We start from the raw sequence: 15,252 nt of genomic DNA, 5'->3' as shown, positions 1-15,252 counted from the left end.
TCCTATTGCTGGCTGTGCAGTGTTCTGTATTGAATGATAAATCTGGACCTAATAACAATCTCTTCAAGTTACTAAACTGTTCAGTATGATCCTGGGAATAATGATATGTTGCTGCCATTAACAGATTGTTCCCAAGTAAAATTCAGAACTCGGGCATTAGAAGAATTTGTATTTATTTTAATAATAATGTTCAAAGCACAATCTCTCCAGATGTTCCAGTTTCCTCCCACGTAGCAAAGATCTGTGGGTTGGTAAGTTACTTGGCCACTGTAAATCGCTCCTAATGTGTAGTTGTGTGGTAAAATCTGAGCTGGGAGAGGGAGTTGATGGGTATGTGGGGTAAATGAAATGGGATTAGTGTGAATGGGTGCTTGATAGTTGGTATGAGCTGAAGGGTCTGTTTCCATGCTGTATGACTCTGTGATGATATTGCGATTAGTTTTCTATCAAAGATCTGTGGTAAAGTTATTTATGATTTTAAATAGCTCCATAAATTATGAAATAGAAACATAATAGCTTTTTAGAAACTTTTCAAGCTCTTTTTAACTCTCAGCTGACTGCATTGTGTGTAGTTCATTGGAAGAAGACTGATAATACAAAATCTAAAATCAAACATAATTTCCCTCTAGTTTATAACAATCCTTCATATAAATAGTTGACACGTCTGGAATATTATACAGGAGACTTTTTTATTTTATCTCAGACTTACAACATGATAATTAACCAAGGACCATAATGTATCCTGTTTGTCTATAGGACATGTAATAATGGTCCAGAATGTACCAGAATTCTATTATGAAACAGTTTCCTTTACACTACACAATTGCTGATTGAGGCATAATAAGAAATTATATTGCAACACTCTGTGTGTGAGATGCCTTAGAGTCATAAAGCCACAGAACAATACAGGCCTTTCAGCCGAATGAGTCCATACCGACCATGGTGCCCACCCATCCAGTCCCAATTTCCTGCGTTTCACCCATATCTCTCTAAGCTGCACTCCTGCATGTAACTATCCAAGTGCTTCTTAAATGATACTCTTGTACCTGCCTCAACCACTTACTCTGGCAGCTCATTCCATATACTCACCACCCTCTGTTGCCCCTCAAGTCCCTTTTAAATCTTTCCCCTCTCACCCTAATTCTATGTCTTCTGGTTTTGGACTCCCTAACCATAGGGAAAACACTGCTACCATCCACCTTATGTATGCCCCTCATAATTTTATAAACCTCTATAAGATCACCCCTCATTATCCTACGCTCCAAGGAACAAAGACCTAGCCTGGCCAACCTCTCCCTGTTACTCAGGCCCTCCAGTCCTGGCAACATCCTCATAAATCTTTTCTGCACTCTTTCCAGTTTAATCACATCTTTCTGATAACAGGGTGAACAAAACTATACACAGCACTCCAAGTGCGGCCTCACCAACTTGTACAACTGCAACATATTGTCCCAACTCCTTTACTCAGTGCCCTGACAGGTTAAAGCCAGCGTGCTAAATGCCTTTTCCACACCCTGTCTACCTGTGATGCCGCTTTCAATGAACTTTGCAGTTGTACTCCCAGGTCCCTCTGTTCTATTACACTCCTGAATCCCCTACCATTCATAATATAAGTCCTATGCTGGTATGACTTTCCAAAATGTATCACTTCAAACTTGTCTGTATTGAAATCCATTGGCCACTCCTCGGCCCACTTCCCTAAATGATCAAGATCTCCCTGTAATCTATGATAACCTTCACGATCAACAACATCTCCTAATTTCTGATGTATGAAGGAGCAATGTCAATTTCTTTAATTCACATTTGATGTCATTGTTGAGACTCTGAGTGCATATTCTGCTTCAAGAGTTCCCTCTATGATGGCAATCTCTCTTCTAATTTTGTGATTCATGCATGTCATAATATTGCAAGATTGATTAAGGAATTAAAGGCAGATGAGCTTGGGGTCTGATGAGAACATGGAACTACAATACTGTAGCTGTTACAGAAATTGCTTGAGGGAAGGGCAGGACTGGCAGCTCAACATTCCAGAGTACAAGTGTTTTAGATGTGACAGAGAGGAGTGTAAAAGAGGTGGGAGAGTTGCATTACTGATGAGGGAGGGCTCATCCTGTGAAGCCATATGGGTAGAACTGAGAAATAAGACAGGTGCAATCATTATGATGGGGTTATACTAGAGGCCTCCCAATAGCCAATGGGAGCCAGAGGAACAGATATGCAGGCAAGTCATGGAAAAATGTGAAAACAACAGAATTATTGTAGTGGATGATTTTAACTTCCTGAATATTGACCAGTTTTAGAAAACTGAAATCAGACAAAGCCCTTGAGGAATATAAAGAAAGCAAGAAAGAACTTAAATAAGAAATTAGAGGGCCTAAAAGGGGACATTACATGTCCTTGGCAAGTAGAATTAAGGAGAACCCAAAGGCATTTTATGTGTGTATTAGGAGCGAGAGGGTAGCTAGGGAAAGGGCAAGTCCATTTAAGGACAAAGGAGGGAATTTATGCATTGAGCCAGAGGAAGTGGGTGAGGTTTTTTAATGAGTACTTCGCATTGATATTCACCAAGGAGAAGGATATGGATGCTGGTGAGATGAGGGAGGGGTATGTTGATATTTGGGCAGAGAAATGGCAGATGTAGTTTAATCCAAACAAATTATAAGGTGATGCATTTTGAGAGATCAAATGCAAGAGGGTATCCAGTAAATGGGAGGACCATTGTGAGCATTGCTGTGTACAGGGATCTTGGGGTGCAAGTCCATAGCTCCCTAAAAGTGGCAATGCAATTGGATGGGTTGGTAAAGAAGGCATGCAGCATCTTGCCTTCATTGGTCACAGAACTGAGCATAAAAGTCAATAAGTCATGTTGCAGCTGTATAAAACTTTACTTAGGCCAAATTTGGAGCATTGTGCGCAGTTTGGGTTGCCACAGGAAAGATGTGGAGGCTTTGGAGAGGGTGCAGAAGAGGTTCACCAGGATGTTGCCTGAATTGGAGAGTGTTAGCTATAAGAAGAGGTTGGACAAACAAGGAATGTTTTCTCTGTCACACACAAAAAGGTGTCCAGCTTCTGATTTGTCTGTGTAGCAGCAATATTTATGTGACTGGACTTGTTGAGTTTATGGTTAATGGTGACCTCCAGGATGTTGATAGTAGGGACTTGGTGATTGAAATGTCATTGAATGTTAAGGAAATGTGGTTTGGCTCCCTTGATGGAGGTGGACATTGCTTGGTGCTTTTGGGACACAAATGTTATTTGCCACTTAGCAGCTTTTGCCTAAATGTTGCCTAGGACTTGCAAGCATGGACTCCATCATTTGCTGAGAAGTTGCGAATGGTGTTGAATATTCTATCACCAGTGGATGTACCCTGTCTGCCCTAATGATGGAAGGAAGGTCATTTATGAAGATGGTTGGGTGTAGGATATCTTCCTGGGGAACTCCTGCCATGATGTCCTTGGGTTGGGATGATTGACCTCCAACAATCATGACCATCTTCCTTTGTCCAAGGTATGACTACAACCTCTGGGGTACTTTTCCCTTCAAGGACATTGACTTCAGTTTTACTTTGGCTCCTTAATGCCACACAGTTAAATGCTGCCTTGATGTCACTGCCAGATACTTGCACCTTGCCTTTGAAATTCAGCTCTTGGTCCATATTTGGACTAAGGTTGTGATAAGTCTGAAGCAGAATGGTCCAAGTGAAGACCAATCTGAAAACAGGTTGAGGGAACTCGGCCTTTTCTCCTTGGAGTGACAGAGGATGAGGGGGGACCTGATAGAGGTGTATAAGATGATGAGAGACATTGATCGTGTGGATAGTCAGAGGCTTTTTTCCAGGGCTGAAATGGTTGCCACAAGAGGACACAGGTTTAAGGTGCTAGGGAGTAGGTACAGAGGAGATGTCAGGGGCAAGTTTTTTACTCAGAGAGTGGTGAGTGCGTGGAATGGGCTGCCGGCAACAGTGGTGGAGGTGGATACGATAGGGTCTTTTAAGAGACTTTTGGATAGGTACATGGAGCTTAGAAATTACTAGGCTTACCCATAGCCCTCTATTTTGCTAAGGTAGGGACATGTTCGCCATAGCTTTGTGGGCCGAAGGGCCTGAATTTTGCTGTAGGTCTTCTATATTTCTATGTAATCAGAGTATCGATGAAAAGGTAATTGATGACTAAGTGCTACTTGATAGCACTGCTGACAACATTTTCCAGCACTCTGCTGAAACAGATTGATTGACTGTAATTAGCCAGACTGGACCTTTCCTGCTTTTTTATGAACAGAACACACTGGAGCAATTTTCCACATTGTTGGCTAGATGCCAGTATTATACTTGTACTGGAATAGCTTGGTTGAGGTATTGTCTGGTCCCATGACCTTTGCTGTATCCATTGCTCACAGTTGTTCGTTGAATGAATTGAACTGGCTGGAGACTGGCCTTTGTGATGGTGGGGATTTCATGTGTAAGCTGAGGTGAATCATTCACACAGGACTTCTGGCTGAACACGGTGGGGCATGCTTCAGCCTTGTCTCTAGCACTTGTAGGCTGGGTGATGGGGATATTCTTGAAAACTCCTCTTCCTATTAGCTGCTTAATCACCAACAACCATTCACAACTAGATGTAGTAGGATGGCAGATTTTTGGTTATGAATCACTTTTCTCTGTTTATTGCATGCTTGCTCGGCACTCATTTAGCCCTGTGTTGGAGTTTCACTCGGCCAGTGCTTCATACTTTAGGTACAGCTGGTGCTGCTCCAGGCATGTCCTTCTGCCCTGGCTTGGTGGCACTGGTGGAGTAAGGGATAAGCCAAGCCGTGAGGTTACAGATTGTTGTGGTGTACGTCACTGTGGCCCAGCGTCGAGCTGCTGGTTGTGTTCTGAGTCTATGCCATTTATCACAATTGCCGTGCCACACAAACATTGGCAGGTGTCCCTGTTGTCAAGATAGGACTTTATCTCCGCAAGGACTGTGCAATGGTCACTTCCACTAATCATTGCCAGATGCACCTGCCACAAGTAGATTGATGATATCACGTAGGTTTATCTCTCGTGTTTGTTCACTGTCTACAGATTGCAGACCCAGTCTGTCAGCTACGTTCTACATAACTTGTCCAACTCAGACAGTACTTGTGTTACCAAACCACACGTGGTGATGGACAATGAAGTTTCCCAGCCAGAGTACATACTTTTCCCTACCTACTCTCAGTGTTTCTTCCAAATGTTGTTCAACGTGGACAACCACTGAATTATTCGTGAAGGAGCATGGTAGATGATAATGAGAATGATGTTTTTTTGCCCATACTTGACCTGATATCAGGAGACTTCATGTGGTCTGAAAGCAATGTTGAAAATTCCAAGGGCTACCTACTCCCACTGTGCCACCACTTCAGGTGTGTCTGTCCTGCATGTGGGGCAGATATATCAAGGATTGTGATGAAAGAATCTGCACATTGTTGATAAGGTACGATTTTGTGAATAGATCTTCGAATTAAGGCAGCACTCCCCATATATTTGTAAGGAGGGCTTTATAATATGTCTATGCTGGGAGTGACTTTGCGGTGCCCGAATTCAGTTTCTGGAGGGCAGGCAGTCTGTCTGATTTTATTCTTTCAGTGTTTGAATGTTGTGGTCATGATACAACTTAAGTGGCTTGCCTGGCCACTTCAGAGGACACTTTGGAGTTAACCACAAGGGATCATACACAGGCTAGACCAAGTAAGGCTGGTAGATTTCCTCCCCCGAAAGGTATTGGCGAATCAAATAAGCTTTTGCAGCAACTTGGTAGCTTTTGAGCTCCTCATTATGAATACTAGTTGTTATTGATTTTTGAAGTTCCAGATAATGAATTGTAATTAAATTCTACAGCTGCTATGGTAGGCTTGGGTCTCAGGTCTCTGGCTTGTTTATCCATGCATCTACATTACCAGTCCAGTAACCTAAGCACTGTGCCTCTGCTTTACTTGCTACCCTGCAGTGAAGTAAGCAGGTCCATAACTCTTGTTGGCTTGCATCCAAAGAGCCTCTGGGTTTTGAAAAATGTTCTCAGTATTCTTTTAATGTCCTGAAAGATGTTTTCTTCACTTTCATCTTCCAACTCTCAGCGTGACCCGACTTCTGGGAATATCACCTTTCCATACACCACTGTGTGATCCAACACTCAGCTCTCCATCACTCCATCTTGTTCCAACTCTTTTGTCAGCAGCCATTATGTGCATTGCTCCAACTTGTAGCTTGCTTCCTCCCAGGAAAGTCTGACATTTTGCTGCTTAGCTTGCTTTTTAACACTCCTCACACTCCTCTCTACTCAAGTGGGCTCTCTGATAGTTCTGGTGCATCACTAGCTATGATTTGATCACCACATCTGCCCCCATGGAGATACCCAGCTGTCTTCCCTTCCAAAGTGATACTTTCTCAGCTCTTGGGACATTAACTATTGTTTTTTCATCATCCATGATAACTCTGTTGCAGCTGTAGCTAGCATATGTGGGATCTTGACTTCTGAGAGCCTCTCCAGTCTACCTGACCAGTGGTCTCTTCGGTTGGGGACAACTTGAGTGGCTGCTGGATCACTATGCTCCCCAACACTGTGATTTTCTGAAAAACACGGTCCCCAAACCCAGTGAATCAACACAACCAATGCCCACAATTGTTGGTGTACATGTCTGGCTTATAACCACTATAGGCAAGTAGAACTTCTTCTTCCACTGGCAACCCAATGGTTTATCTCTCCCATAACCTGGACACTCCCCCTGCATGGGTGTCTAACACCACTTTGCTCTTCCTTAATAGAATGTGATTAGGTATTTTCAGTACACATCTTGGTCTATAACAGGCTGACTGCAGATTCATTGTGCATAATAGTTTGCTTATCCTTCTGGTAACTTTGGAGGATTTTGTAGAGCCAGCATGGAGGAGAATTTCTTTGGCCTGCTGAATTTGAGGAGAGTGCACAACAGTTCCTCCTGGTTGATGAAGTCAAAGGGTTTGGTGATGTCAAGAAAAGCCATGTATAGTGGTTGTTGTTGCTCCCTGTATTTCTCTTGAACATGTTGAAGATTACACTCACTGTGCCTGTACATGAACAAAGTCCACACAGTAATTCAGGGAGCAGTTCTCTTGCCATTAGGAGGAGGGCCCAGGAAATGATTTTCCCTTTGATAATCAGCAAGGAGAACCCTCTGTAATTACCACAGTCAGACTTGTCTCCTTTCTTGAAGATGGTCACCATGATATCATCTCTGAGATCCCTGGTATATACTGGTCTTCCAAAATGTGGACTTTGTGGATTTATGATGAAAACTCTTCACCACTGAGTGTTAGAAATTCAGTGGGAACACCATCCATTCCCAAGACATTGTTGCTTTTTAATTGGGATTCAAGCTCTATAACTTCTCATTGGTCAGGAGCAGAGCCAAGGTTTGACTGCATAGGCTGCCGTGGGATGGAGTCAGGACATTCACGTAAAGGACAGAGGTATGGTTGAGGAGCTCTTTGACATGTTCTGTCCAGCGGGCTTTGACTGCCTCTATATGCTTGATAAATTCATCTCAGTTCTTGGCTTTCAGTGGGGTGGCCCCATGGTGTTTGGGCCACAGTGCTGAAGGATCCATGCATCATGGCAGTCAGACAATGGCTGAGTCTGATGTGCTCTTTCACCCACCATTTGTCCTGTAGATCACAGGTTTCTATGCCCTTGAGGAATGGTGAAATTTCCAATCCAGGAATGCCTCATACTTGCTCCTCTATCTCCTGGTCATTTTCACTAAGACAGTCCTTGTTCTTCTCAGCAGAGATATCATGAGTGTCTTCACAGGTATAAGTTATGGTGGACTTCCGAGCAGCCCTTACACTGTAGATGCTCTGTAGCTTTTGCTGGCTGGAAGTCGACAGGTTGTCTGTGACACAACCTCTGAGGAGAGCTAAATTTTGGGGGCCCTTGAGAGGTTCAGCTTTGATCTTGTGCCATGGTTTCTACTGATGTTGATGTTTCGGAGGTAACAGAGCCAATTATTTAGTGATCAGAACAGAAGTTATCACTGCCTGTGGTCATTCAATTGAACAATGATATAATCTAACAGGGTGCCAATGCTTGGACTGGGGCTGTTTCCATGAGGACTTGTGCTTGCCCTCAGATGAAATAAGGTGTTAGTTATGATAAGGTTGACCTTCAGGCATTTTGTCAGGAGAAGGACTACACTGGATTTAGCCTTCTCTACTCCTTCCTTACCAATCACAACTTGCCAGATGTTTGTGTGTTTTCTCACCCTGAAGCAGAAGTCACTCAGGAGGATCAGTTTGTCTTCCTCTGGAATGGAGACCAGGACTTTTCAAAGGATGGAGTAGAAGTCCTCTTTGGCCTGATCTGAAATCACCAGGATTGAAGACCATAACGTGTCGGTACTGTGATGGAATGAGTCAAGGGTGATGAGGCATTCACTAACGTCACAGGGGTGGGCACTGAGATACCAGATTAGTTCTCTCTTGCCAGCAAAGCTCACTCCATAAACATAGCATTTCTCTTCCAGTTGCCACTCAAGATGACAGTACATCCAGCACCTCATTCTTTGAACTGGCCATCTCCTGCCCACCATATCTCACTCAGACAGCAAGGTCAATATCAAAGCATCTGAGTTCCCAAGATATGGGAGCAGAATCGTGTTCAGGTTTATCACTGTTGGGATTGACCATGGAAGTCCTGACTTCCAGATCTTGAACTTAATATTGAGGAGTTGAAGTTGTCTGTACATAGATTTTTTTCTTTAACATGGGGTAACCATTACACACCAGCTACCACATGGACTTGTTGACAGAGTAAGACCATGATCCATTGGTGACAGGAGCCAAGCTAATGGTTATTGTTTATACAGCAGCGGCAGGTAGACTTGTGTGTCAAAAGTTATGCAACTTAGTTTTTAAAGGAATATACACAATCAATATATGCAACCACCTTCCACCAAATCCCTCACCTGATTCTCAACAGCTAATTATGACTCCCTTACCCTTCTCTTATGACTCTACCTGACGCCCAATATCCTGACCTCCCCTGAATGATGTTGCCTCAGCTTATACACATAACAATAAAGGAGAACTTTTAGCCCTTTCAGCCCACGCGGGCTCTCAGAGGAACAATGTCATTAGTCCCATTCCTCATCTCCTTATTTCCCTGCAGCAACACCCAGGAACCTTGCTACTTGGGCCCAGACAGCAACTTGCCTGTCTCCCTTTGCATGCTCTGCAAGGAAGGGCCTCTGGCCTTGCATGCTTCAGAGTTTGGCAGCAACAAGCTTTCGAATAAAACATTCAGTGACCCCATTGCCAGCGTCCTGTTAATGTGCCTTTACATGCACCATGCGATTTCTTGGCGCATGATTCCAACACAAATTTTCCAAAACTTTTCATTTTCTTCCCTCAGTATTTTATAGTTCATTCTAAATGTTTGCATGTTCTGGCAGGCCCTGCTTATGGGATGTTATTCACAGTAATATTTGTATTTCAAATGGTTCTGTTGTATGAAACATTTCATATACTAAGTTTTGGTCTGTGCTGTTTTAAGACTGGTGTAACTATGTAAAGCTGGCATCATTTGCAGTTGACACATCACTAAAACGTAAGTATCGCTATTATTTTGCAAACACCTTGGTCCGAGTACCACCTTGATCCAGGAAAATAGCAGGGAGAACTTGAGAAACTTTTCTCAGTAGTCAGCATAATCCAGCTCCACTGACCAGACAGATGGAAAAATGAATGCTTTTCTTTCAGAAGTGTTTGAGTAATAACATCCTGTTGTTACATGCCTGCTTGCATAAGCTTTGCTGTAGTGATATGACCTCTGCCTCTGGTCAGATTAATGCTTGGTGCCAGAAATTGTTCCAGTGTCTGGAGGTTTGGGATGTTTTACTATGTTGAAGGCACCATATCAAACTATTTCCCCAAGTCTCCTGTAGACTGAGAGCTTCCAGTTGTTGGCTGGTGTATGGAATTGCAAATGGGAACAACATTTTTTTCCATAAATTCGCCTGTGTCTTTGGCAACATGTTCTTTCTTGTGTTTATATAAGAAATTTATGAAGTGACTAATGCCTGGGGCTCAACCAATTCAGAATTTATTACTTTGTTCTTTTTATTTGAGATTTTCCAAATGAAGGATATTTCTTCCAGATAAAGTATAATGTGGAGTATTAGTGTGGTGCACAAGGGTTGCATTGATCACTATACAAAGAACTCGGGATTTTAGCTGCTTAATTTTTCCCACAGTTTAAATGATTTCCAATTATCAAATTATTCTTGACGTTCTGTGGTTAAATTTTTGCTACATTAAAAAATCATATATAATAATTTATTTCACTTAATAACAGCCCCGATTGTATTATTGACCCATTGTGAGAAATATCTGAAAAATGGGACCCAACAGGCCTCAGAAACATGGAGGACTGTACTTTTATATCTGAAATATCAAATCTCACCAGATATTAATTTCTGCAACACAACTCTTCACCCACTCTGTCCTTTATGTTAGGTTATTGTGTTCTAAATCAGATTAACATCAGTATGATACATTGTTTTCTAGACCAGTTTATGAAGCAACTGCTTATAAGTTATTAACCTTGTAGGGATACTTGTTGTTTATTTTTCTATTTTTCCTTCATGCAACCACATCAAAGCAATAGTCTGTGGTTTTTTTGGCATGTATTAATATCAATCTGCAGAAAACCCATGCAAGTTGGCAAGAAAAGCTGAAAAGAGGCTGACTGTTTCCATTGTGGTTACATTTGTCACTGATGTTGGAACAAAGCTAGAAGGGTAGCATCATGTAGCTCCGAGCTAAACCATCAAATATCTCAACGTATCTTATTTGGAGAGAACATTGGTGAAATCAGTTTGAACAATTTACTGGCCTTTCAAATCATCTTTTTAAACTCTCGGTGAAAGATTCAATCAGAAGTAACTTGCTGTTAAGAATCACGTTCCTTCATTTATTGAGTATTTTATGAAGCATTAAATGAAAGTTGCATTAAATGAAAGTTGCACTTCTTGTACTTGGAATACAAAGCACAGTGAAAGCTTGGTTATCTGGCACAAGCTGGACTTGACAGGTAACTGATTAATTAAATAGGGTAACCTGATGTCTGCCCAAGTGGTCCTTGCAATGTTGCCCCAGTGTCAACCTGAGTGCTCCCCTTGAAGTGCTGGTAACCAAATGAATAACAGATACTTTAATGTAAAGTGATTCCACTCAGGCTATTTGTTCACCTGTATTTTCTGTTTTCTGTCCCCTAACCAATTTTACAACTCTTTTAATTCCATTAGTTCTATTATTTTAGGCAGGCACGGTAGTGTAGCGGTTAGCGTAATGTTATTACAGCGTCAGCGACCCAGATTCAATTCCGGCCACTGTCTGTAAGGAGTTTGTACATTCTCCCCATGTCTGCGTGGGTTTCCTCCAGGTGCTCCGGTTTCCTCCCACATTCCAAAGACGTACGGGTTAGGAAGTTGTGGGCATGCTATATTGGCACTGGAAGTGTGGTGACATCTGCCGGCTGCCCCCAGAACGCTCTACGCAAAAGATACATTTCACTGTGTGTTTCGATGCACATGTGACTAATAAAGATCTTATTTTATCTTATCTTATCTTATCTTATCTTATCTAATTTTGATGGTGCCAATTTTATCAAATGGATTTCATTGGGTTATGTAAAGATTGCTTTCTAATGAATGATTCAATGGAAAAAGTCTATCGGCTAATGTCTTGGAAGTGATTGCCTGTTGACACTGAATTAGTATTATGAATTCAGTTACATTACTAATAGGGTCACCTATTAGTCCATTCAATCTGTGGAATAAGGATTAAAGTGACCATAATCCCAGACCCAATCACATTCCAGTAGTCAGCTCAAAGACTGGGTGGGTTCTTTTATTCAGCTGACTGGTTGCCATTCATCTGGGAAGAATGGCCACCTGAGTGTTTATAGAGAAGTACTCCAGCATGAATTGGAGCACAAAAAGAGGAAGGGAGAGAGATAAAACTTGTGAACTTAAGTGGGCAGGTAACTAAGATCAATGTGCATAAATACAAAACATGTGAAATGCCTGCTCCTACAAAACTAACACTTCTATTTAAAGTTTAGTGATATTCCCACACTTCATGAGCATCTGTTTGCATTCTGTTCCTCCGTTTATTAAAATACTTATGTCAATGAAACAGTAGCAGACACTATGTGTCTCTCATCATGAACATTGTGGTGTTCATAATAGTTTATGAATTGAGGACGTGGGATTGGAAAATTAGAAGCAAGGCTTGAAATTACGTCTAACATTAAAATTTTGACCACAGAAGATATTTTTTTGCTTTAGATCATACAATCATGTCCTACATAAAAGTGTAAATGAAAAGTTTTTACTCTGTATACTCTGCCAAATATTTTGAATCAAAAGCATCTGTCAGCAGAAAAATCCGACCAGTAACATCATACATTGCATTGCCAGAGGTGTCTAATTCCACTCCCTCTAGATTAGAGGCACAGGCAACAATCCTCCTCCCATTGTTGCTGCTGAGGGATCTTTAGAACAATTCAGCTGGATAAAGTAACGAATGTTGTACCAGGTGTTCAAAGCTTCACAATCTTTTGTCAAGGAAAAACAACATTAAAAAAAACTGCAATTATTATTTGTCATGGCAGCAATGTAAGAAATGTTCCAACCAAGTTTGCATGCAGTAACCCCAAGAAACAGTGAGGTGATAATGACCAGATCCAGATGTGATGTTTACTGGGTTATGTGGCGGTTTTGCAGGAAACTATATTTGGAAGTTCAGCATGAATGCATAAATCCTGAACTTAAAGGCAAACTCTGCTGGTGATTTTCTGGCATGGAGTTCAACGATGGAGCAGGAGCCTGCTAGAATTCTGTAATACTTTTGCTGGGGAATTTGTTCACAGATTTTGTGTGAGGTTAGACCTGATGCAAGATTTAGGGACCCAATGAGTTCAATTGCAATTGTAAGATCATGAGGAATAAAAGCAGGTGTAACAAACAATTCTCTGGAGGAACTCAGTGGGTCGAGCAGCATCCATGGGAGGAAAGAAATTGTTGACATTTCGGATGGAAACTCTGCATCTGGACCAAAATGATCCAAAATGTTGACATTTCCTTTCCTCCCACAGATATTGCCTGACCCACTGAGTTCCTCCACCAAATTGGTTGTTGCTTCAGATTCCAGTCTCTTGTATCTCAAAAGCAGATATAAGTTACACTTCTTACATTGTTTGTATTTGCCTCCTCAGTATTGCTCTGGAAGACTAGAGCAGATTTTATGTTCAAGTCTCACAGGTAGACAGGTAGGTGAAGAAGGCTTTTGGCATGCTGGCCTTCATCAGTCAGGGCACTAAGGACAGAAGTTAGGATGTTATGTTGCAGTTGTATAAGATGTTAATGAGGCCACATTTGGATATATTATGTTCAATTTTGGTCACACTGCTATAGGAAAGGTGCCATTAAGCTGGAAAGAGTGCAGAGAAGAGTTACGAGGATGTTTCTGGGACTCAAGGGACTGTGTTATGGAAAATGGTTGAGCAAGTTAGGACTTATTTCACTGGAGCATAGGAGAATGAGGGGTGATCTTAGAGAGGTGTATAAAATTATGAGGGGCATAGGTAAGGTGAATACGCACAGTCTTTTTTCCAGGGTTGGGGAATCAAGAACTAGGGGGCAGAGACTTAAGGTGAGAGGGGAGAAATTTAATAGGAACCTGAGGGCCAACTTTTCACCCAGAGGTTGGTCAGTATGTGGAATGAACTGCCAGAGGAAGTGGTTGAGGCAAGTACATTAACATCATTTAAAAGGTACTTGGACAACTACATAGTTAGGAAAGGATTAGAGAGATATGGGCCAAACACAGGTAAATGGGACAAGATAAAATGGGAATCTTGGTTGGTATGGACCAGTTTGGCCGAAGGACCTGTTTCCATGTTATTGACTTGTGAGGCAACCCAATACTAATGTTCATTGTCCTAAAAGAGCCATTGATAAATCCAGCCAGGAATTCAGGAGAAACTTCTTCATCCAAAGAACAGTACCCAGAGGTTAGGACCATGGATTAAGAGACACTAGTTTAAATCAACACAGTGGCAGGAAGTGATGTTAAAAAGGCACAAGGGTGAGAAAATGAAAGTGTGTAACATGCCATCTGGTTCACTACTGTTCTTCATAGAAAGAAATCTGCTACCCCAACCCAGTGTGGGTCACCTCCCCTCCCCACCAAAATAGATGACTTCGTCCTCAGTTTGGAGAAATTAGGAATGGACAATAAGTGCCAATCACAAAATACTTGAGGCAAGTAACACAGGTTCTTTTAAGGGGAAGTTTGATTGGTACCTGAGGGAAAAAGGGTTAGAAAGTATTGGTGATGTGTTTGGAATAAATAAGGCAGCTGGGGGAATGCTAATGTGGAGTATATGTGTTGGTATAAATTATTTGGGAAGAGAGGTTTGATTTTGTGTTGTACACTCGGAACTTCCTGACTGCAAAATGCTTGAATTTTAGCAACTTAAAATGTATTAAATAATATACTTAGCAAAATACATTATAAGAGAATACATACTTCCAAGTTAAAATTTTTGGCAAAAGCTGATGAATAATTTCTATTTGCCTTGCCCATGGAGATAAATGATGAATTTGTATTTATAAAAAGTCTAAAATATATCTCATAAGCACTTGTGAAGCACTTGATTATTATGGACAAAATTTGCAGGCAGAAGAATGTATGATTATGTTTGCTCTCAAATAAATTAGGAGTTGTTAATGAAAAGGGATTTAGTAACAAACAAGACCTTGACCATAGGAGTTAGTGTACGAATCCAAAGCATACATTTATTCAATACTTCTCTCCCTTCAGAGACATCAATTCTTAACAACTTGCTCCTTGACTGAAAACATGTTCAGAAAACCTGTTTGCAAGCTTTCTTATATTAAGTTTAGAATAATGAAATAGTTTTTTTGAACTGTTAAAATTAACTTGTGCTCTGACTTATATTTTACTGTAATAGAACCATAAAACCATAATATCTCATCTATATTAATAACTTCACCTAAAACAACAAAAAACCTAATTCTGTGGAGATTTGGTTTATAAAATGCATTTATACATTGATGAAATGTAATGAATAGAGCTTCAACAACATGACGAGCTCAACATCATTCAGGACAAAACAATTTTCTTGATTGTCATCCATCCACCTTAACATTCACTCCCTCCATTCCTG

General features: G+C 41.2%; 1 protein-coding gene across 1 annotated transcript in view; it reads left to right on the top strand.

Annotated features, from left to right (window-relative positions):
- The first annotated feature begins 215 nt into the window (after positions 1–215).
- Positions 216–15,252, top strand: part of LOC127580779 (troponin I, slow skeletal muscle-like) — a 93,891-nt gene continuing 78,854 nt past the window's right edge. Inside the window, exon 1 of the mRNA XM_052034648.1 lies at positions 216–251. The gene's annotated coding sequence lies outside the window, so the exon portion shown is untranslated. The remainder of the gene's footprint in view (positions 252–15,252) is intronic.

The sequence above is a fragment of the Pristis pectinata genome, chromosome 20 (assembly GCF_009764475.1).
Source record: "Pristis pectinata isolate sPriPec2 chromosome 20, sPriPec2.1.pri, whole genome shotgun sequence".
Classification (NCBI taxonomy): Eukaryota; Metazoa; Chordata; class Chondrichthyes; order Rhinopristiformes; family Pristidae; genus Pristis; species Pristis pectinata.
Note: the sequence above shows the minus strand (reverse complement) of the source record. Positions and strands in the feature narration are given on the sequence as shown.